Source organism: Urocitellus parryii, chromosome 11 (assembly GCF_045843805.1).
Source record: "Urocitellus parryii isolate mUroPar1 chromosome 11, mUroPar1.hap1, whole genome shotgun sequence".
Taxonomy (NCBI): domain Eukaryota; kingdom Metazoa; phylum Chordata; class Mammalia; order Rodentia; family Sciuridae; genus Urocitellus; species Urocitellus parryii.
The window spans coordinates 92,768,473-92,793,006 of record NC_135541.1 but is presented as its reverse complement, the minus strand read 5'-3'; positions in this window follow the sequence as shown (position 1 = coordinate 92,793,006).

Genomic DNA, 24,534 nt, shown 5'->3' with positions numbered 1-24,534 from the left:
GTCTGGACTTTCTTATTTATCTCCTGGCATCAAGGGCTCTATCACAGCATTTTCATTTATTAGTCACTCATATGAGAAAATTGAGTTCAGGATCTCATTAGCTTCTGCCTGCATTATTTTAATAGGCTCCTAATTTTTCTCCTCATCTATTATCACTTAAATTTAAAAGCGTCATCCTGCCAGGAAGCTCAAATATCACTTTAATCATACTACAAGTCAGTTCAAGAATTCTAGCTTGAATTTTATCCTATGAGCAGTGGAAAGCAAACTAAAATGGCACTCAAAAGCTTTTTCTAATCTTCTGGTTTTTCTCCACATGAACTCTGTGGAATCAGAATTGGTTCTACATCATCCTATGAGTGTCTTGCTCAAGCTGTCCTTCCACTTCACTTTCTTGTCAATAAAAATTCATCCTCCCAGCATGCTCAACTTAAATGCAAATACAATTTTAAGTAACTAGCACAGCTGTAAATGAACTCTTTTTTTTATAATTTCAACAACCCTCACATATTGTCTGACCCATGGACAGGGCAGCGAGTCATACTGTCTCCTACTGAAAATAATTATAATTATTTTTATTAACTTGAGGTAATTTTTTGGTGGACCCATTATTTGTTGTATTTCTCATGATTCCTAACAGCTAGAAACTGGTAAATTCACAATTAATATTTGGTGAAAAATGAAGTATCTGTATGTTTAGGTTTTATACAAAGCCAAGTGTGTGGTGTGTGCGTGTATGTGTGTGTAAGAGATGAGAATTTTCTATATATATCCAAGACTTTTCTCTAACAAACAAATATTATTTCACACTAGTTCATGTAGGAGGGTTCCCAAGACCATCCCTGGGTTTGGAGATTCCTCAGGAGAACTCACAGGATTCAGTATATAGTTGTTTTATGGCTATGATTTATTACAGCAACAGGATACTAAGCAGACTCAGGCACAATTTGTTTAGCATCAAATTGTGGCATGTGTTGTCTACTAGGAAAACTCATTAGAGACTCAGTGATGAAGGTTTTTATTAGGTTGGTTACTTTAGCACCCTTTGCTTAATGGACCCAAATGCATGACTCTCAGAAGGTGTTTATCAAGAATCAGACTTTGTGCAGTCTAGGCACATTGAGCACCTTGTATCATTTAGATGAAGTTTTATATCAGGTATAGAACTATTTACCACTCAGATTCCCAGACACTAACCAAGAACAACCTGGTAAACCTTTCTAAAGACAGCAGTCTTGAGTGTGCTTTATTATATCATTTACATATTATTGATTTCACATATTTATTGGAGAAATGTTACAGTGTTTAATGTTTCTGATTTAAAACGGTCCCACAAATGGATTTTTAGAAATTAAAACCTAGCATTTAATCAAAGTTGCATTCCTAGACTGGCATCCACTAGGTAAGAGTTATGCAATTTTGAAATAATTTACTTATCACTGGTATTTCAGGATTTCTTTTTTCCCTTGTAAAATGAGGAATGTTTCTTAAATCAACATTTTTGTACTTGTCAGGAAAAAGGAATTAACTATAACATCTAAAGCAAGCAGACATTTTTGAATAAGTTTGTCATCTACTCTTTAAGTGCCAACTAGATGCCAAAGCCCTGTTGAGCACATCTTAGGCACATCAGCTTACTAAATCCTCAAAATCACCTAAAGTGTCAGTGACTGTTTCAATTTTACATATTTTTAACTTTGAGAGCCTATGTAACCACAACCAGATCTACCATGGTGGAACTGGGATTAGGCTTAAACCTACCTCATTCCAAACTCTTGTCCTTAGCTTTATGCTAACTCTCTCTACCTAACTTCAAATGCATATACTTCTTATTGTAAATCATTTCCCTCAAATTCTGTTTCTTTGTTTGTTTGGCTGTACCAAGCACTATTCTTTTTTTTTCATAAATACAAATTTTGTAATGATAAGAACTGAGGAGGAGGGGTAGGGCTGTAGCTCAGTGGCAGAGCACTTACCTAGCCTGTGTGAGGCACTGGGTTCAATCCTTAGCACCACATAAAAATAAACAAAGGCATTCTGTCCATCTACAACTACAAAAACAAATTTAAAAAAATAAATTAAAAAAGAATTGAGGATGAAGAGGGGGGGATAAATCAAGAATCAGAGTTTTCTCATTCTCTGCTCAGCCTAAGAGGGAAAAAAAAGGAACAAAAAATCAAGCAATATGCTTAACAGTGTTTACCTAGATTAAAGCCAGATTTTAGTTGGAAGAGAAAGGGTGAAGCTTACCACAGCATAGTTTTTCCTTTCCAACTCTTGCAGAGGACAAATCAAATGATACCCACTGCACTTTAAAACCATTAGGAAGCTGCCTATTTAGAAACTCTTCAGCACAGAACACATTTTCTCCTTTTATCTGGCATCACCCTGTTTGATGTTTCAACTGCATCAGAATCTCAGCTTCACACATATCATCTGTGGGGACTTTGAATCATTTATTCACAAAATGTGGATTCCTAGGCTTGCTGTGAGAATTAAATATGATAGTATATTTTAGGAGGATTGTGAGTTCAAAGCCAGCCTCAGCAATGGTGAGGCCCTAAGGAACTCAGCCAGACCCTTTGTATAAATATAAAATACAGAATAGAGCTGAGAATGTGGCTAACTGGTCCAGTACTCCTGAGTTAAACACCCTGTACAAAAAAAAAAAAAAAGAACTAAGAAATTAAATTCAAAAGGTAGCCAGCAAGTGTCCTGACCACCAGGTGTCACCATTGCCAGGAGTAATCACCTATCTGCTCCAGGTAGGGGGGTAGAACCTATCAGCAAAACAAGACTGTCACTTTCACCTACAGTACACTTGGAATTGATATAGGCTTTTCCATACCTTGGGAGCTGGTTACACACACACACACACACACACACACACACACACACACACACACATATTATTTGTACCATTCATTATTCTCTTACTGGTGTGCTAAAAATTATGTACTATAATTAATTAGCTGAATATCCTCAGGTTTGTTACCAAACTTAATTTTTAAAATTATCCTCAGTGGACTATTTATTAATTTTGAGAATCAATAGTGCTTTATACGTCCTTTGGTTTAGCCAACCAGACGTGATCAGGCTGCCATAATCTTCAATATTGCCACAGTGGACAATTTTCTGGCTCCAATTCCACAATCCATTGACATTATTTCCTTTACAATTTTAATGGGATGATAGATAAAAAGAAAGTACAATATTTTTAGTGTAAAAATAAAGTCTGTGACCACTATATATATATATATATATATATATATATATATATATATATATATATATATATATATATATTTGGGTTAAACAAAGATCATTAACCCTTCTCTTTGACCTCAAGAACTCAAAAATTCAGTGATAAACTTTTTTTTTCTTTTCAAGAAAATACAAAAACATTCTATGGCAAATCTGTCAGTCTGTGAATAACCCTGAAATTACTCAAGGAACATTGCCACACCTGGCTGCATTCTGGGACCTACTAATGTCTCTCCCAGAGAGTGTACAGGGCACACAGGGAGAGGCTCATTTCAAAATGAGCACAGAGTTTGGGATCCCCTCCTGGTTCTAAGTCCCCCACATTGAGACTCACAGTGGTCCCTTCAATACAGGTAATTAGATGAGCATTAGTTCGGAGCTGGAGATGCAATCTACAGTCTCATGGACTGTTGCCTCATCTGCTAGGAACACTTGCCTTAAATTAAGACCAACCTGGCCTACCTCAGCCTCAATCTGTGCTCACAAAACCCACTTGGTGTCAACCAAGCACAGGCTGTTCACAGGGGTCGTTCTTAGAACTCAGAGAAGCTGGCATCCTTTTTATTTTTAACAACAGCTCCAATTACACTTTGTATTTTACAAATATGGAAATGTCTTAAAGGAAACAAGAAGCATCCTCTCTCTCCCTTTGGCCATTGCTCCCATTCCTAGAGAATTAGGAGGAAAGGGCTGTCACCAGGAACCATTTGGAGCGAGGAATGCAGAAGCCAAGGCCAACCTAGTTAAACCCATTTGTGAAGCATTTTGTGCTAATGGATACATTCCTGACTGGTTTTGGAAGGGTCCCTGCAGGACAGGGAGCTCACAAGGCTGGCTGCCCTGCTGGAATGAAGGGGCCAAGGGAAGGGATGCTGTCCATGAACCAGCCAAGGCTGCGCAGGCAGGGCTCTGGAGGCGCGCCAGGCACAGAGGGCGCCTTACCTGCAGTGAAGCTGCCTCCGTCCAGCAGCCACATCTTGAAGAAGAGGTCCCCACTGATGAAGGTTACCTGGAGCTTGAAGTCCACCTTAAACTTAAACTTCTTCATCATTGTGAGAGGCAGGAGCTGGCGAGCGGGCTGCGCAGCCAGGCGCCGCCTTAGCTCCCCTGAGCCCATGATCTGCCTAGACCCAGGGCACCTCTGGACAGCAGGGGCCAGGACCGCCGCCGCAGCCTCTCCAGCAGCCTGAACCTGAGCCCGGCGGCAGCTGCCTCACTGACCCCAGGCGCCTTTGGCAAGCAGTTGTGCTGCAGCTTGCCCGGGGAAAGAGCGCCCTTTGGTGCGCACCTCGCCACTGTGGCCACCCTTCTGAGAGATTTGAGAGGCTAAGCTCGGAGTAAGGTCGCTGTCTCCACCTCAGCAAATCGGCCCCTGGTGCCCCCAGTGGCCGTGGTCTGCAGCGCACTGCAGGGCGGAAGCAGGAGGCACCTGGAGGGCGGGGAGATTCTGGGCAGGCGGGCGCCTCCTGGGGGAAACTAATCCGCCACTGCAGTTAGCGCATCAAGCCTCTTTGGGCTTAGAAAAGACAAAGGAAGACAAAAAAGCTGCCTTCTATGGCTTCCTGGGCGCCTTTGCTTTCAGTTTTTGCACCTGTATTCTCCCCCTCCCCTTTCATCGATTTCCTTCCCTTGGGTTTCAGAGTTAATAGGGACTGTCAGAATATGACGTTGTTTTAGTCAAATTGAAATCCAAAAACTAAAACTTCTCTTAAATAATCAACATTCGCGAAACTTCAAATATGAAATAAAGTAGAGGAAAAAAGAAAGGGATTAAAATGTGTTGAGGGCCTACCAAGTGCCCAGCCCTGTACTGATACAGGCTTTTTTTTTTTTTTTCTTTTATCTAAGGCCTGTCACCCAGGGTTAAAAAAGAGCATAGAAGGAGTTAAAATCACACCTTCCCTTTTAAAATTTGCCCATACTCGGAATTGAAAATATTTAAAATCAAATTCTGCAGGGTAAGCTTTAAAAAAAAAAAATCTTGCTACGTGCATAGCAATTAACTGTCCTGTATAAGCACATACAATATCTTGTGTATATTGACTTGGTCACATAAACTCAGGTTTTTCAACTGAGACTATTATCCTTTAATCTCAAAGATTCTCTTGCAATAACCTCTGAAAGGGTGTAATTGAAAAGATTTTCTTTCCCAGTTAATTCATTTATTCATTCATTCATATAAAATATTTTAATTGCATAAAATATTAATCACAAGATAGTCCCAATGATTAAAAAAAAAAACCTAAGAATTTTATCTTCTACTGATGGAGACATGTTTAGATCCAACATTGAAAGTCATGGCAACAATCCAGGTGCCCTAGCCATCTACTTGGCTCAGCTACCCATCAAGCCCAGCTGCTTCTGAGGCTGAGGCAGGAGACAAGTGGGAGGCCAGCCTGGAAAACTGAGACCCTGGCCTAAAATTTTAACAAGTGTGGGGGATCTATAGCACAGTGGTAGAGTGCTTAACTAGCACATGTGCAAGGTCCTGGGTTCAAACCCCTGAACTGCAAAAAACAAACAAACAAACAAATCCCACAAACAGACAAAAATAGAAATCACTTAGGTAGAACTTGGAGGAAGAAGCAATGAATTGAAATTGACCAGTTTTCTGAATTTCAAAGAATGCAAAGTATTTGAGTTAAAGTGGGGGCAAAGTGTTCTTGGTAAAAGAATTAGGAAAAATAAAGACTCAGAAACAGAGTGTAAACTGTGAAAATGGATGAAACATGTTGCCCAGCAGGACAAAGGGGGAAAAACAATGGAAAGAGTTGGGGGACTTTGAAGTTTGTCACTTGGACAACTGGGTGGACTGAGTACTGGAAGCAGGAGGAGGACAGGTTGGGAATGGAGAAATAATGAGACTTTATCTGAACTGCTTGAAGGGAGAGAGGGCCAGCCTTCACTCATGTGAAAGGTTAAGATTGAAAATATGCTTTTGGGGATTGTGGTATTTACTAATGGCTGAAGTCTAAAAGGCAGATAAGAATGAGCTGCTCTGAAGAATAGTTAATGGGTAGACACAGGAGGAGTTGATTGTGAAGGCTTCCAAGAAGAAAGAAAGAGGAAAGCCAGAGAAAGAGAAAAATCAAGAAAGAGAGATGACCTGGAAGCCAAGAGAGAGTTTTAACCATTCAACATTTGTAGTTACTAAGACCTACTGTGTGCCAGGCTATTATGCTCGGATCTAAATACAAATAAATGGAAGAAAACAGAAAAGTAACAAATCAATGGGAAACAGAAAGAGACATTTCCTGTCCTAGGACTCTTTCCTTGTTCTAGATCTTACAGTCTTGGAGGACACAGGTAAGTAGGCAGTTGTAGTGCAGTGTAACAGTGAATACTCTCTCTGTGTAAAGGTACATAAAGATGGCAGAGGGAGAGTATTTGCAGCAGTCTGGCTGGACAAATAACCGAGCTGCCACAAAGCACTTGTATGTTCAAACAGGAAACTTTATTGCCCAAACTCCACCTGCACTCCATGCACCCTCCCCGGGAACTCTTTCCCACTCCACCTGGCTGAGCGCACTCACTCTCCAGAACTCTATGGGAACTCCAAAGTAGAGGACATGCCTAAGGCAACAAGAGCTGCCCGCCCTATTACCTGACAGTAAAGGTCTAAGATACAGTTGAATACACAGCTTAATGTAACCACCATCACCTCAAGAGCTCCCTGGCATCACCTTTCAAACACTCCCTTCTGGCAAAATACCATGCAGTCATCCCGACTGGGCTGTGGCCCTCAACAAGTATTCTACCATCTCAGGGAAGCTTCTGAGGGTAAGTGACTTTTAGATGAGAGTGGGGTTGCTGAGCAGTTTCCAGCCTAGGCTGCATGTGCAGAGGCTCAGAGGAAGAGAACACATTGCAGAGGGAGCTGAAATTACTTCTGTCTGGCTGCAGCTTACAGTGGGGGTGTGGTGATGGGTATACTTTGGAGCTACTGATGTTTTAAGGCAGAAGAGGGGCATCTTAGAAAGACCTCCAGCTGTAGTAAAATTGGAAGATGGGAGATGATCTGTTACTCTTTTTTAGACTTATAGTTGAAAATTTTTGCTTATTTAATACCTGCTATGAATCAGGTTCAAAACAGACATCATACTCAAAGTGTACTCAAGAGGGAAGTTTAATGAAAGGAGCCTACAGAGTTGGAGACAGAATCAAGAACTCACAGTTTAATGGGGAGTTGGAAGGAGGCAGAGAGAGATATCCTGATCTGTCTTAATTCCTATTTTTTCATCTTCTGCTGGATTCTCCCATGATCCCACCCAACCAAAGCCAGAAGGCAAAGGAGCTTGGAATTTGCAGTTCATACAGGACAGCCTTAGGAGGCAGAGATGGTAAGGTCAGGTAGTGGTAAAATTATACAAAGCTACCAGTACACACTCAATTCAGCCAGCATTTACTGTAGGAATCCACAACCACTCTAGATATTTCAAAACACAAAGGAATTTCATCTGGCATTTCAGTGCTTCTGAGGTCCTTAGAAGGGATGAAGGAGTAGAAATCCCCAGAATAGTGAGTCCAAAGTCACATCAGTTATGATGAACATAACTAGTCTGGTCCTATTTCAAATCTTTTTAAAATTATTTTTATTTGTTCTTTTTGGTTATACATGACAGTAGAGTGTATTTTGACATATCAAATATGCATGGAGTATAACTTCCTATTCTTGTGGTTGTGTTAGATATGGTGTTACACTGGTTTTATATTCATATATGAACATAGGAAAGTTATGTCTGATTCATTTCACTGTCTTTCTTATTCTCATTGTCCCTCTCTTCCCTTCATTCCCCTTTGTCTAATTCAAAGAACTTCTATTTTCCCTTCATTCCACTCCTTATTGTGTGTTAGCATCTGCATATCAGTACACTTGGCTTTTGATTTTGGGGGATTGACTTGTTTCACTTAGCATGATTGTCTACAGTTCCATGCATTTATTGGCAAATGTTATAATTTCATTCTTCTATTTGGCTGAGTAATTGTCCATTATGTATATATACCACATTTTCTTTATCCATTTTTGAAAGAAACGTAATTTGGTTCATTAGTTTAGCTATGGTGAATAGAGCTGTTGTAAACATTGATGTGGCTGAGTCACTATAGTACACTGATTTTAAGTTTCTTGGGAATATGGCGAGAAGTGGGATAATTAGGTCAAATGGGGTTTCATTCAATGTTTTCTAAGGAATCTCCCTACTGCTTTCCTTAGTACTTGCACCAATTTGTAGTCCCATCAGCAATATATAAGGGTACATTTTCACCCACATCTTCACCAACATTTACTGTTATTTGTATTCTTGATAATTGGCATTCTGACTGGAGTGAGATTACTTTGATACTTGCTAGGGTTCACACTTTCACTAAACCAAACTGTACCTCAGTGTAGTTTTAATTTGCATTTCTCTAATTGATAGAGATGTTGAACATTTTTTCATATTTTTTTAACCAATTGTATTTATTTTGTGATGTGTACATTCAGTTCCTTTGCCCATTTATTGATTGGGTTATTTATTTGGTTTTGGTGATAGTTTGTTTTTTATTTTTATTTATTTTTTGGTACCGGGATTGAACTCAGGGCACTCGACCACTAAGCCACATCCCCACCAATATTTTGTATTTTATAGAGAGACAGGGTCTCACTGAGTTGCTAAGGACCTCACAATTGCCGAGGCTGGCTTTGAAGTCACAATTCTCCTGTCTCAGCCTCCCAAACTGCTGGGATTATAGGCGTGCAGCACCACTCCCAGCTGGTGTTAAGTTTCTTGAGTTCTTTATATATCCTGGGGATTACTGCTCTGAGGTGCAGGTAGCAAAGATTTTTTCCCCCATTCTGTAGGCTCTCTCTTCACATTCTTGCTTCCTTTTGTGTGACTCCTTTACTTCCAAATATGGAAGCTTACATTTCTATGTCCACATGTAGATAGGACCATGTGACTAATTCTAGCCAATTATACCTGAGAGGAAGTAATATGTCACTTCCAGGATGACACCATCACAAGCTGTGAGCACTCTCCAGACTGTCTCTTCCATGCCACAAAAGTCATGGAAGAAACCTGGGGTAATCTAGTAGCTACAAAGTTGAAGCCTCCTAGATTCTAAGAACATGGAGAGCAACTGTCCACAACTGCAGTAAACATTTTGGTGTGAGAAAAAAAAAAAAAAAAAAAAAAAACTTTTACTGCATTAGGCATCTCCTGTGTGTCCGCTCTACCCTGGCTAAGGCAGTATAGGAATTACCACCATTCCCAGGTGGGAGGTGTCTCTCAACTGGAGGTGCTAGTTGCCTCTACCCTGGCTGATGGGGTATATGAGCTCCACCTGACACCCAGATGGTAGGGGTCTTCTGCCTGGAGGAAGGAGTCTCCTCTAACCTGGCTGCAACTGTTAAGGAGCTCTACATGACACAGACGTTGCAGAGGTCTCCAGCCTAGAAGGGTGACTTCCCCCTACCCTGGCTGCAGCTTTCCCAGAGAACCAGATGGGAGGGGTATCCTGCTTGGAGAAGCAAGTCCCCTCTATTCTGGCTGCTGTGGTATAGGAGCTCCCCCCTCCAACCAAGATGGGAGGTGTCTCCCGCTGGAAGGGATGAGTCCCCTCCACTCTGGCATTGTAGATACACAAGCTCCCCCACACACCCAGAGGGGAGTGGTCTCTTGCCTTGAGGGGTGAGAACATTCTACAATGGCTGCAGCGGGATAAGAGATCCCCCTGACAACCAGATGAAAGTGTTCTCCTGCCTGGAGGGGCGAGTCCCAGCTACCCTGGCTGCAGATGTATACCTGCCCCCCCAACACCCAGGTGGGAGGGTCTCCCGCTTGGAGGGGCGAGTTCCCTCTACCCTGGCTAAGGCAGAATACAAGCTCGCCCTGGCACCAAGATGGAGGGGTCTCTCATATGTAGGAGTGTGTCCACTCTCCCCTGGCTACAGGGGTATAGGAGCTCCCCCTGACACCCAGGTGGGAGGGGTCTCCTCCTGGAACAATGAGCCCCCTCTACCCTGGCTGTGTCCTTATACAAGCTCTCCCAGACACTCTGGTGGGAGGGGTCTGCCCTCTGGAGGGACAAGTCTTCACTACCTTGGCTAAGGTGGTATACAAGCGCCCCCCTACACACAAGTGAAAATGGTCTTCCGCATGGACAGGTGAGTCCCCTCTACCTTAGCTTTTATGTTATACAAGCTCCCCTGACACCCAGATGGAAGCGGTCTCCTGTCTGGAGGGGGAGAGTTCCCTCTACCCCGCCTGCAGTGGTATAGGAGCTCCCCAGCCACCCAGGTGGAAGGGGTCTCCTGCCTGAAGGGTAAAGTGCCCTCTACCATGACTGTGGTGGTATAAGATCTCCCCCTGATACCCAGGTGGGAGTGGTCTCCTGCCTTGAGAAGCAAGTCCCCACTACTCTGGCTGCAGGGGTATAAAAGCTTCACCCCCACACACACAGGTGGCAGAGACCTCCCACCTGGAGGGGAGAGTCCCCTCTATGCTGGTTGCTGCATATAGGAGTTCCCCTGACAACAGGTGTCAAGGGTCTCCAGCCTGGAGGGTAGAGTCCCCTGTACCCTGCCTGTGGCTGCATAGGTGCTCCCAGGACACCCAGGTGGAAGGAGTCTCATGCCTGGAAGGGCGAGTCACCTCTACCTTGGCTGAGGCAGTATAAGAGCTCCCCTGACACCCACGTGGAAGGGGTCTCCCACCTGAAGGCGCCAGTCCACTCTACTCCTGCTGTGGCAGTATACAAGGATTCTCATGACTGTAGGGGTGAGTCCCCTCTACATGGGCTGAGGCAGAATACAAGCTAGCCTGGACACCAAGGTGGGAGGGCGTCTCTTGCCTAAAGGAGCAAGTCCGCTCTACCCAGGCTGCAGAGTTATAAGAGCTCCCACAGACAACCTAGCTACCTCTTTGCTTCATAATCACCTAGGGATCCAGGCTAGTAGAGGCACTGTCCTCCAATATGTGATATCTTATGTTTCCCTTGATGTCAAAATCTGACCAGAAGATGCCAGAAATGAAGAGGATCAAATAAGGGCAGTCTCTATGGACCAGGCCTCATCATGTCTGTTCACATTGCACATTAATTTAAATGATATTTAAATAAAAGAGGAGTGTGCATCTTCTAGGAAGTGTTGTTGAAAGGAGGGAGCATACTTTTCTTCCAACCATCTTCTCACTTACTAAAATTGAGAAATGGTGGCTGGAACACAAGCAGCTATCTTCAACCATCTGTTCAAAACCACACATTAAAGATGATGGCATAACAGTGCATGAGTTCCTGAGGGTCAAGGAGCTCCCATGGCAGAGCTCCAGACTGTTTACCTGCTATCTTTAAGGAAACAATGAGCTGCTGTCATATTTAAGCCACTGTCATTTTGAGTTTTATTTACAGTTGAATCAACTTAATTACAAGGTATTCTCTAATTGTTTGGTAAGCTATTTTCTCTTCTGCCCACATGCACCCCCTTTGTATTGGTGCCTTCTGCTATTTCCTTCTCATAGTCCAGAGTACTTTCAGAACTTGCAAATCCTTAGCAGCCAAAAGTTTTAGCACATATTTTACATCTCTATTATTTTACCTGAGAAAGAAAAAAAAAAAAAAAACTTAGGATTGGTTCATAAATTCAGATTATTTCAAGAAATATTTTTTAACACCCACTAATGTCAGGTCCCAAACTGGATAAAAAAATAAACATAATTAGCAAAACTACCCCTGCATTTAAAGAACTTGCATTATGGGTACATTACTGGTACCCCTTCCAATTCCACTCCACCATCCTGTTTGAAGAAATTGAAGAACTAAAAATGACATTTCTCAGATGTTTTTCCCACTTGAGTTCCAGTTACAAATAAGGTCTGCCAAAGAGATATTCTTGGAAAAAAAATGTACAAGTAAATGAAGGTTACCTTCCTGTATTTGCAGGTCACTTGTGAAGTGTGATGATGTGTATGTGACATTCACACTCCCCTTGTGATCTTCAGGGTGTGAGAGTCAGTGCTGAAAGCAGCAATAGCAGTGTCTAATCCTAGGTACATTCTAGTCAGAATAAGCCACACTTATTAGTAACAAATGATGTAGGGGGCCTGGGGTTGTGGCTCAGTGGTAGAGCACTCTCTAGCACTTGCAAACCATGGGTTCAATCCTCAGCACCACATAAAAATAAATAAATAAATAAAATAAAGGTACCCGTTTTAACTACAATTAAAAATAAAATATTACAAAAAATAACAACTGATTCCCAAAATCTCAAACCTAATGCATCTTTTGACTCTAGGTTAATTTGTGCTGTGAGAGAGCACACAACTGTAGCATGTCATAACAAACAGGATCTGATTTTTAAGGGTGGCCAGGTCAGGAAGTGGCAACTGGGTTTCACTCCTTGGCCTCTGAAAGATGCAGAGTCCTTTGTGCACCTGTATTGAAAGACTCTACAGCCCCTTCTGGAACACTGGCCAATTTTACTTCCACAATTTAGAAAACATGTTATTCTAGAGAAATGAGTGAACTTTATCAAAGCTAACTCAGGGAGCTGGGGAACACGCTGAAGAATTCCCATGCTTTGGAACTGTCTAGGTCTTCCCCCTGCTATGGATTCCATTCTTATTAAATTTATGGAGATTTATTGTGAGAATAAATGGAGAATGTGTCGTGTGCTATTGAGAAGGATGTTTGCTCATCAGTGGTTGGGTGGGATGGTGTGTAAATGTCTACTGTGTGCAGAGATGATCTGTCCAGGGTTGTAAAGGGGTGTTGACTGGGCTGGGGATGTGGCTCAAGCAGTAACGTTCTTTCCTGCCATGCGTGCTGCTTGGATTCTATCCTCAGCACCACATACAAACAAAGATTGTGTCTGCCAAAAAACTGAATAATAAATATTAAAATTCATTCTCTCTCTCTCTCTCTCTCTCTCTCTCTCTCTCTCTCTCTCTCCCTCTCTCCCTCCCTCTCTCTCTCTCTCTCTCTCTCAAAAAAAAAAAAAACGGGGGAGTTGGAGCCCCCACTGTTCTTACTGTGATGTAGTCCACTTCATTTTTTACATTCCAGTAATATCTGTTTTGCACATGTGGGTGCTCGGGTTTCGGGCACATTTATGTGTACAATTTCTGTATCATCTTGCTGAATTAACCCCTTTATCATGGTGTGATCACCTTGTCTCTTTTTATTGTGTTTTAATCTGTAGTCTATTTTATCTGACAGGAGTCTAGCCATTCCTGCTCTAGGTTGGTTTTCTTCCTGTGGAATATCTTTACCATCCCTTCTCTGTCACTCTGTGTGTGTCCTGAGGTGAAGTGACTTTCTCTTGGACAGCAGGTGACTGAGTCCATTAAAAAAGAAAATCCATTCAGTCACTTTATATCTTAAAATTGGGGAGTTTATTCTCTTTACATTCAAGGTATTTTATTGAAAGATACAGAATTATTTCTTACTGGTCTTATTTGTTTTTAGTTTCTTTTTCAGATTTCTCTTTAGACCTTTTTCTCTGTTTTCCTCCCTTCCTCTCTAGTCTGTTTCTGTGGGTTGGTGTTTTCTTCTGGGATAAATTTGGATTTCCTTCTTTGTCATTTGTGAACATGCCATCATTTTTGTTTTTCTCTTTGGGCTTCCTCTGGGATTTAGAAAATTTTTACAGTTACCAAAGAGTGTTTTAAGTTGAACAAAACCTCCCTCTGCTCTGATACCAGTACTCTGGATTCCGTCTTTTTCCTTGTAACTTGTGATTTGGTTGCCTTGGTTTCCTTCTCTTGGTTTTGTGCATCCCTTAACCTCTTACTTTGGCCATGCTTAACACTCACCATTTTGTTTTTAACTTTCCTATTACTCATTTGAAAGCTTAAATATTCCTGTTAAGTAAGCCAGGCACACTGATGTATGCATGTAATCCCTCAGGAAACTGAGGCAGAGGATTGCAAAATGAAAGCTATCCTCAACAACTTAGCAAGGGCCTAAACAATCTAGTGAGACCTTGTCTCAAAATAAAATATAAAAAGGGCTGACTTCCCATTAGACCCAACACCTTCAAGAGACTGTACTCTCACCTGAGGCCTGAACTGGAAGATATGCTGTGTTCCCTTCCTGCAGAAAGCTGGCTGTGAGATACACCAATAAACCACAAAGCACAGACAAAATTTTGAAATGCAAGGGCAGGCCAGTTCTGAGATCTTAAGAGTGCTGCTTCCACACTGGAAGGAGAGAGTGAGTGTGCGTTTTTATTTTTCTATGGGGGATACCAAAGGCTTTTCCATAGAATATGATTCATCAAATAAAGCAATGGGTGTGCTGTCCCAGCCCGACAGGTAAGACCCAAATCCAGAGCTACAGAGCAGTCTCTACATCTCCATCACGTTCCCCTTCTCTGAACTCTCAAAAACTCTGGTGAGGGAGGCCAGCAGGACTCTTCAGGGGTAATAGAATAAGTTAGGGATGGTGCATACACACATATAGAGATAGGTAATATGTGTTAGTTTTTGTTTGTAGCTGAGGATTTAGTTTAGTTGGCCTCTGAATGGAAGCCCTTCCTGTGTCAAGAAATTCCCCACCCAACATGGGAGTCTCCAAGTAAAGCAGGGTCCACAATCAGTTGATAGGAATGAAAAAGTCAAATGTATTTTTCTGCCTCCTGATGTGGTTTGGGGTTAATGCCTAAGGTGTTACCTGTGCCCCCAATGTGCTATGTCACCTGGCAGCAGGTCCTAATCAGGATGTCTGTGGGGGTTCCAAGCTGTGGTCCAGGCTAGCTGTAAGGATGGCCTTAACATAAAAATGGCCTAAGCCTAAGTAATTCCAGTTGAAAATGAACCTGCAGGTCCACCAGGCACAGCCTCCAGAGCCCTCTAGTATGAATCAGGCACAGCCTGATAAAGACAAGTCTCTGTCCACAACCCAGTGGAAACTCAGAGTGCATTCATGGTCATTTGCCTTCACCCTGATGGGAGTCAGAGGTGAGAGGTCAGGGCAGAAATTGTCAAACCAGAGGTCATGACCAGGGAATGTAAGATGTCACTAAGAAACACAGTAATAACTGATAGGGACTGAAAAGGTGAGCAGAGCCCCAACATTTAGTAGAAATGATGGAGCAAGTGAACAGACATTCAGCCAGCTGCACTCATGGCCACATGCTGGAGAGCCTGATGAGGTCCTGTACTAATATCCCAATTCTTGTCATTATCTGCCTGATCCTCACATTCATCCTCACTGCTCTCAAACTCTACAGCCACATCTTGACGCTGGTGAGAATGGTGACTTTGTCTTAAGATTGTCTCCTCAACCAGATGTCACATCCAGCCCAGGAGGAGCCTCCATCGGTTCCTGTCCTGATCACAATGGTCTGAATGAGTGAGCATCTGCTGGACTTCAACCCTAAGACTTGAGACTCTAAACCTGGCACTTGAGCTTAGCATGCAGAGGGAATGTCTGTAATGAGTCTGGCATGATTAAGTGTTTGCTGTGCTCAGAGTTAACTTATAATTTTTAGTTTTGAATTGATTATGTGTATTGCAGTGCCCAACATTAAGGATTATAATTTTCTTGATTAAGAACCTATACAATGAAGTTGTATTGAGTGATTTGAGTGAATAAAGCATTGAAAAATGCATTAGTGTGTGGATATGATTTATTTCTCCCCTCCTCTACAGATGTCAAAACTTCACCCATCCCAACAGTAGCCAGGTTCCCTTGGTCCCTGCCCACTTCCACAGAATTTTCCTAACTTTGCCAATAATCTTGTGGGCTTTACAACATGCTTACTGTACATTCTCTCTGCTTAAATGTACCTGGGTTAGTTTTTGATACTAAGAACCGCAGTTGCCAGTCACAGTGGCACATGCTTGTAATCCCAATGGATTAGGAGACTGAGATAGGAAAATCATGATTCAAAACAGCCTCAGCAATGACAAGGACCTAAGCTCATCAGGGAGTTCCTGTCCCTAAAATATATTCACAATTTTGCTGGGGATGTGGCTCAGTGTTCGAGTGCCCCAGAGTTTAATCCCTGATGCCCACCACAAAATAAATGATTGTTGATGCTGAAAATACGTAGCATTCAAGTGACCTAGAGAGCAAACACATATGTGAAAATTATACTCCCTAGCCAAAGGCCAAGTAGAGCCTTCATTCAGTATTCACAGTAAATTGATTCCAGAACTCCCCCCCCCCTTTGTATACCAAACTCTGCACATGTTCAAGGTCCAGGTATAAATGATGCACTGTTTGAATATAAACTATGCACATCCTCCTGTGTGCTTTAAACCATCTTGAGGTTCCTTATCACATTTAACACAATGGGAATATTATATAGCAGTTTACACTGCGCAGTTTGGAGAATAATGACAAGAAGAAAGACTCTACATATTAAGCACAGAGAAATTTATTTTCAACCATGTTCTATCCAAGGTTGATTGAGTCCAAATATCCAGACCCTACAGCCTCAGAGCCCAGATGAGAGTCACAATAGCACAGAAGTGTGAGTAGAGGTAGAAGCAAACAAAGACATCAGATACAGAAGATGATCAAAGAACCAGGAAGAGCAGCTTTGAGAATAAGAAGCACCACAGCTCTGACATCTGCTTGGTGTCAGCACAAAAAGACCTACACCCCTAGGGACAACAAGGGCATTTCTGAGAGACAAATAAGACTAGCAAAATGCACCTGGTAAATTTCATTCAGTGCCTAGGTTTCAATAATGAAGGGTACTGTGTCCCTATTAATTTTTTAATGAAACAGTTCAATGTTTCATCTTACCTCAAAGCAATAAGCTTCAGAAATCAGGAATTGAACTAATAGGAAAGGCCTAATTGCCCAACATGTTGTATAATTAAACTATTCATTTTCTATAACTTGTATTTACTGAATTAAAAAAAGTGCTAGAACTGTGCCTCACTGGTTTAGTGTCCTTGGGTTCTACTCCTGGTAACAAAGGGGTGGGGGGAGAGGAGAAAAAGAAAAAGTGATTTGGGTACCTTGTTCTTTTGCTGAATAAAATTTTGGGGTGGGTAGTTTTTAAAAACGTGGATTGCAGTGGACACAGTGCACAACCTCTATTTCCACCAACTCAGGAGCTGAGGCAAGAGGATTGCAAGATCACAAACATCCTGAGCAAGTTAGGGATAACCCCTCTCAAAATAAAAATAAAATAAAATGTACTACAAATGTGGCTCAGTGTTAAAGTAGCCCTGGGTTCAATCCCCAGTCCCTTGACAATAGAGGGAGTTTGGATGTGGTTCAGTGTGTAACAGGGGTTTGCTTGATGCTTTCACTAAATACCTTGTGGCTTTGAATCTTACATTTTTCCCCCAAGTCTTCTCCCCAACTTCCTCCTCATAATCTTCTTGTCCCTGATGTTCTCCTTCCTGGATTCTTCTCTCTAATCTATTTTTCTCAGAATCACCTCTAAGAAACAACGTGTTAAGCACTAATCTCTAAGGTATATAAAGAACTCAAAAAGCTAAGCACCAAAAAATTAAAAAAAGAAAAAACAAGTAACCCAATCAGCAAATGGGCCAAGGACCTGAACTTCTCAGAAGAGGATATACAATCAATCAACAAACATATGAAAAGATGTTCATCATCTCTAGCAATCAGAGAAATGCAAATCAAAACTGCTCTAATATATCATCTCACTCCAAACAGAATGGCAGCTATTATGAAGACAAACAACAATAAGTGTTGGCGAGGATATGGGGATAAAGGCACACTCATATATTGCTGGTGGTGCTGCAAATTGGTGCAGCCAATACAGAAAGCAGTATGGAGATTCCTTGGAAATCTGGGAATGGAATTACCATTTGACAAAGCTATTATTCTCATCAGACTATACCAAAGTACTTAAAAACAGAATCCTACAGGGACACATCCACATCAATATTTATAGCAGCACAATTCACAATACCTGAACTATGGAGCCAACTTAGATGTCCTTCATAAGATAAATGGATAAAAAAAGTAGATTATATACACAACGGAATTTTACTCAGCATTAAAAGAGAATAAAATCAAGGCATTTACAGGAAATGGATGACACTGGAGAAGATAATGCTAAGTGAAGTTAGAAACCCCCCCCCAAAACAAATGCCATATATTTTCTCAGCTTTAAGAAGGCTGACTCATAGTGGGGTATGGAGGGGGACCATAGGAAGAATAGATGAATTCTAGATAGGGCAGAGGAGTGGGAGGGAAAATAAGGGTGCACGGGATTAGCAAGGATGGTGGAATGTAATGGACATCATTACACAAATACATGTATGAAGAGAAGGATTGGTGTCAACATACTTTATATACAACCAGAGATATAAAATATTGTGCTGTATACATGTAATAAGAATTATAATGCATTCTGATGTCATTTATTATTTTTTTTAAATCAAGCAAAAAATATAACAACCTATTTCTCTAATAGGGAGAATGACAGCCCTTGGGACTGAAGATGCTCTGTTTTTTTTTTTTTTTCTACCAAAATAGTAAACATTACCTTTCCCTTTTCTCAAAACTGTGTCCTCATTATTTCATTAGCTTCAGGGATGAGCACACAGCATTTGAAAACAAGTGCTTTAGTGGTATAGGGCAACTGAGCTCAAAACAGAACCTTTAGAGGGTCTACACTCAGACAGTCTTCCCTAGTGACCTGCAGCCAAGGAGTGGTAGCACATGCCTGCAAACCCAAAAACGCCAGAGGCTGAGGCAGAAGAAGCACAAGTGGGAGGCTAGCCTCAGCAAGTTAGCAAGATCCTGCCTCAAAATAAAAAGAAAAGGAGGTGGAGATGTAGCTCAGTGGTAGAGCACCACTGGGTTCAGTCCCCAGTGCCAAAAAAGAAACACAAGATTGTGGCAAATAGTTTGTGATGAAAAGAGAATATCACATTTCTTTCTCTTCAAATGACCAGAGGTCTGGACTTAGGGTCTCTACATGCAGTTTACCTTCATCCCAATAGTTTTAATTTCTGCTTTGGTTTAGATCATATGAAACTTCTTTCATTCTGTTTTTCTTTTCCATTTTCTGTTGTACTTTTTGTTTTGTTTTGGTTTTGGTTTTGGTTCTGGGGATTAAATCCAGGTGCACTACACCACATAGCTACATCTCCTTTTCTTTTATATATTTTCAGTTTGAGACTAGGTCTCAATAAGTGGCTTAGGGTCTCATTAAATTGCTGAAGCAATTTAATCCTTGCTTAAGCAATTTGATCCTCCTGCCTCAGCCCCAAATCATTAGAATTACAGACACGTGCCACTACACTGTGCTAAATTTCTTTATTTCCCCTTTGCAAATATGTGTGGGTGTGTTTTACCAGGTATTGAAGCCCAGGGATGATCTGTTGCAGCTACATCCCAGGCATTTTCATTTTGTATTTTCAGACAGTGTCTTGTTAAATTGCCAAGGGTGTTGCCTGGACTCTTAATCCATCTGCCTTCGTCTCCCAGGAAGTTGGGATTACAGGTGCAGGTCACCAAACCTGGAATGACACAATATTTTTTATACGATAGACTCTATTCTGATCTATTTCTTTCCCAGGACTCCACTGCAAAGTGGCACGCTGTCACATGTACAAGATACACATGACAATCGAGCCTCATCTCAAAGTTAGTATTTTCCATCTCTTACTTGCAAATGTTCTCAAATACTCTATGTGGCTTTTAGCATTTCTTACATTTAAACGGAGCATGTTGCTACCGGTCTGTAATCCAGCTATTCAAAAGCCTGCAGCAGGATGATGATGAGTTTGAGACTAGTATGGAGAACAAAGTGAGATCCTGTCTCAGCATAAGACAGTTATGGGAACCAGATGTGGTGGGCCATGATTGTAATCCCAGTGGTTTAGGAGGCTGAGGCAGAAAGGATCACAAGTTCAAAGCCAGTCTCAGCAACTTAACAATGCCATTATCAGCTTAGTGAGACCTTGCCTCAATAAAAATTGAAAAGAGCTTGGGATGTGGCTCAGTGGTTAAGTTCCCTGAGTTCAAACACCAGTACCAAAAAAAAAAAAAAAAAAAAAAAAAGAAGATGAAGAATGGGGAGGAGAAACAGGGGTAGAAGGTGAATAAGAGGAGGAGGAGGAAAAGAGAAAGAAAACAACAACAGCTAAGGGCAAATGGACAACCCTGACCTAAGGCAGAGTCCACCCACAAGCTGCCCATTCCCTCTACTGGGCACAATGACATCTGGCTCTAGAACCCAGCAGTAGAAAGTCACTTGATAGGAAAGGGGACACACTGGGACAAGCCTGCCCCCTACTTGCTCTTTTGACACTGATTTTGAATACAAAATTCAAAGCTGCCTTTGACACGCTGTCTCCCTTTACCTCCTGGATGTGGCTCTGACTCATCTTTCTTTGGGAGAGCTTCAGTCCTGCCCTATTATGTTTGACTACACTTATCCTTTGGAGAGCCACTGTCTGTTGTGACTTAGGTTGATTGTAATTTTGTCCTGCCTTGTGTACCAAGTCAGGGGTAATAAGAGAAGTCAGGGCTGTGGCATGAAGTCACCCTTTGAGCTGGTGACACACAGACAAATTCCAGAGAAACTTAAAATTAAATCAGAGAGTAGATTTCAAATATTGTAGAGCATAAAAACCAGAGACAATGTTGGATGTAGCCTTAATACTATATAGCTGCACACACACATGAAATTAAATGTGTTTCATTTGTGGCAAGGTATTACATGAAAAATAAACCAAATATTACCTTAGGCAATTGTAATTGTCCAACTAACATATGATTATGTGATGTGAGCAGGGATATTTTAAAACAAGTACCCCCAAAGACCATCAGGAATTAGATGCTGTGTCTCTTAACATCTCACATGTGACAATGTTTTTGGAAGATAAATGATTGGTTTATAGCCATAACCTAGCCAGTGAATTAATCTCTGGTGGGATTAACTGGGAGATAATGGGGAGAGGTGGGCTGTGGCCGGAGGAAGCTGTCCTTTGGGGTGTGAATATGGGTGTATAGTTTGTATCTGCAAGTGGCCATCTCTCTCTCTCTTCTTTCTGGTAATGTGAGCCTCTTCCCTCTGCCATATGCTTCTGCCATGATGTTCAGGCTCAACTTGGAGGTGCTGTGTCTGGATTGAGGCCACTGAAACCAAGCCACCCAAATAAACACTTCCTCCTCTGTAGTTGTTGTCCTTTGGTCTTTTAGTTATAGCACCATAAAGCTGACTAAAACAAAGAGACCGAAAAAACAGAAATGCAATTGTCTAACCACCACCCATCAAACCATTCCTTCTACATGTTCCCTGGATGTGCTCACCTCACATGGCTTATCCAAGCATTCCATCTCTTTCTGTCTCTCCTTCCTCAATTTTAGAATTTCATTTTACTCAGACTCTTGAAATTTCCCTTTGCTTGTGTTCTTCTCCCAGGATAAAGGCTGGGGAAAGTGCCTGTGGCGAAGGTTTTTCTGGGAGATGTGCCCTGGGGCAGTCCCTGATTCTGAAGGAAGGCTCTGTAATTGGTGGCCTCCCTGAAGTCAAGGACACCTGCTGTCCAACCCTGTGTCTTTCTCTCCAACATGCCAAGTTGCCCACTGCTTCCACCCTCAGTGGCTTTCAGGCTTTCGCAAGTCTGATGGGGCATGGTGGCCTGTGCCTGTAATCACAGCAACTCAGGAGACTTGAGGAAGGGGAATGGCAAGTTTGAGGCCAGCCTCAGCAACTTAGGGAGGAGCTGAGCAATTTAGTGAGACTCTGCCTCCAAATAAAAGCAAAAAATAAAAAGGGATGGGGATGTGGCTCAGTGGAAGTGAGCCAATGGGTTTCATCTCCAGTACAAAGAGACAGAAGAAATCTTACCCTATGTCTAGAAGACTGATTCTACCTTCCTGTGTGCACTACCTCACTTAGTGTGCTCATATTTGCTACAAGTTAACTTGACACTTGTGTGACTGTTGGAAACATGGTTTCCATTCTGTAATCTTTGTGGATGACACTACTGTCTTCAAAAAGCTGTTTCCTCTCTGGAATTTTCAAAATGTTTTTGAAAATTATTTTTTTCAAATAATTTTGATATGGCAAAGATCCCTGTAGAAAGGTATTTTCAAGTAATATTTTTCTTACATTAGGGATTAAATACTTTTATATCTCACAGTAGAAATAGGAGGGTCCCATAGGGACCATGGTGGGGAGTGCATGGACAAAGGCATCCACTGACTCTCACATCTCCCGATTCTGCACTCTTGCATGACCATCAGATTCAATGAACTAATCCAAGGAAGAAAATCCCATCATGATTAAGTGGGTGGAGACTGGGGAGGTGATCACATACTGCTTTCTGATTGGAGACTGATTAATCAGATGGAGGTGGGGGTGTGGCCTGAGAGGTCCATAAAAGCTTCTGCAGAGGCAGAAGAGAAGCTCAAGAGTCTTGCAGCCTAAGGAGACACATCCTGACCTGCTGAAGCTCAGAGCACCTGCACACCTGGCCAGATCCCGTAAGTCCCTCACTGGCCAAAGGAACAGCACCTTCCGTCCTCACCTGTCTGGATTCAGGAACAATTTTGTTCCTGTCTTTTCTCATGAACCCACGTAGGCCTTCAATTTTGCCTTTCAGTGCTGTTTTGCCTTTATGCTGAATATTAGGATTTCCATCTTGGTTTATGTCACTTTCAAATTCCTTTCTTTTCTTTTTCTTTTCTTTTTAATTTGTTTTATTTATTTTTGGGGGGGTACCGGGTATTGAACTCAGGAGCACTCTACCACTGAGCCACATCCCCAGCCCTGTTTTGTATTTTATTTAGAGACAGGGTCTCACTGAGTTGCTTGGCACCTGCTCTGGCTGAGGCGGGCTTTGATCCCTTGATCCTCCTGTATCAGTCTCCAGAGCCCCTGGGATTATAGGTGTAGATTCACAGGCCCAACTTTTATTGATTTGTTTAATTTTTGTCTTTTAAGGTTTATATGGAAAATATAATTTATTTATTTATAAATTTATTTATTTGGTGGTATGCTGATTGAACCCAGGGCCTTCTACTTGTGATTTAAGCACTCTAATAACATAGGTATATCCCCAGGTCACTATTTATTAATTTTTATGTGCTGCTGAGAATCAAGCCCAGTTCGAACCCCAGCCACATTTTTCACCAAGGAGATTGGATTCCTATTTCATTCTAATTGATTGCTATTCATATTCAGATTTAGAAATAGAAAAATCTTATATTGGAAAAGAGGAATTTTTTTGGAAAGATTTAAAATCCTCTTTTAATAAACATACATGTATGCCACATTGGAAATTCAAATTGTTTATCTATTTTTACCCGTGGATGATCAGGTTCTTCACAATCTTGAAACATAGGAGGGGGCTTTATTGATGGCAAATTTTATTTAAAATCAGGAAAATCTAAAGTTAAAATAGAAAGCATCCAAGGATCATATATATCACTTTCCTCATTTGGAGAATATGTCGAAAAAATTCTATAATTAAGTGGTATGCAGCCCACAATTGGAATAATATTATAACTAAAACACAGAGGAGGTAAATGACTATGACCCTTAAAATTAAAATTATGAGTTGATATAGGAGTAATAAAAGAATTAGATTTACCCCCCAGGAGATTAGTATTATTGGTAAATACCTTAATATCTCCTATTCCCCAAGTAGTGAGATGAAATAAAGGTGGATAAGGATAATATGTCCAATAATATTTAGAAGACACATTGGTTACCTGACAGGCAAGAATAGCTAGCATAGCAACAAACATTTTTTCAGAAGTGCAGGGGTTTGACTGAGTAGAAATAAGTTCTCGAGCTTGATGAGTCAATTGTTTTAATTGTCCCCAAGTTGGTAATTCTGCAAATCTTGTAGAAGATGATCGTCTGAATAAGGATTGAGGGTCATCAAAGCTCATTCGGGAGAAAGATGGAATCAAGGTAGTCATCAAATCTTCCTCAGGAACCGTGGTCAATGGTGAGGCGTGTCAGAGACTCGGAAGACACGATTTGTTCTGCTTTCTGGTCTGGAGGCTGGACATAGGGTCTAATCAATCTGTCAGGAATCCAAATGGGGGAATCTGCGTCCTGTGGGAAGACACAAGCATATCCTCTCCCACAAGTTAGTAATGCATTAGGGCCTTTCCATTTACCTGTCAAAAGATCTTTCCATTTTACCAAGGGTTTTGCTGATATTTTTTTCATTTTCCCAATGTCTTAACATGGGAGTTACTCCTTTATAATCACAATTAAGATGATTAATCACAAACAAAGCATGTTGCAAAACATGATGAGAATTATATTTATATTTATATTTATTTATATTTATAATCTGTTTTCCATAATAAGAATGTTCCTCCAGG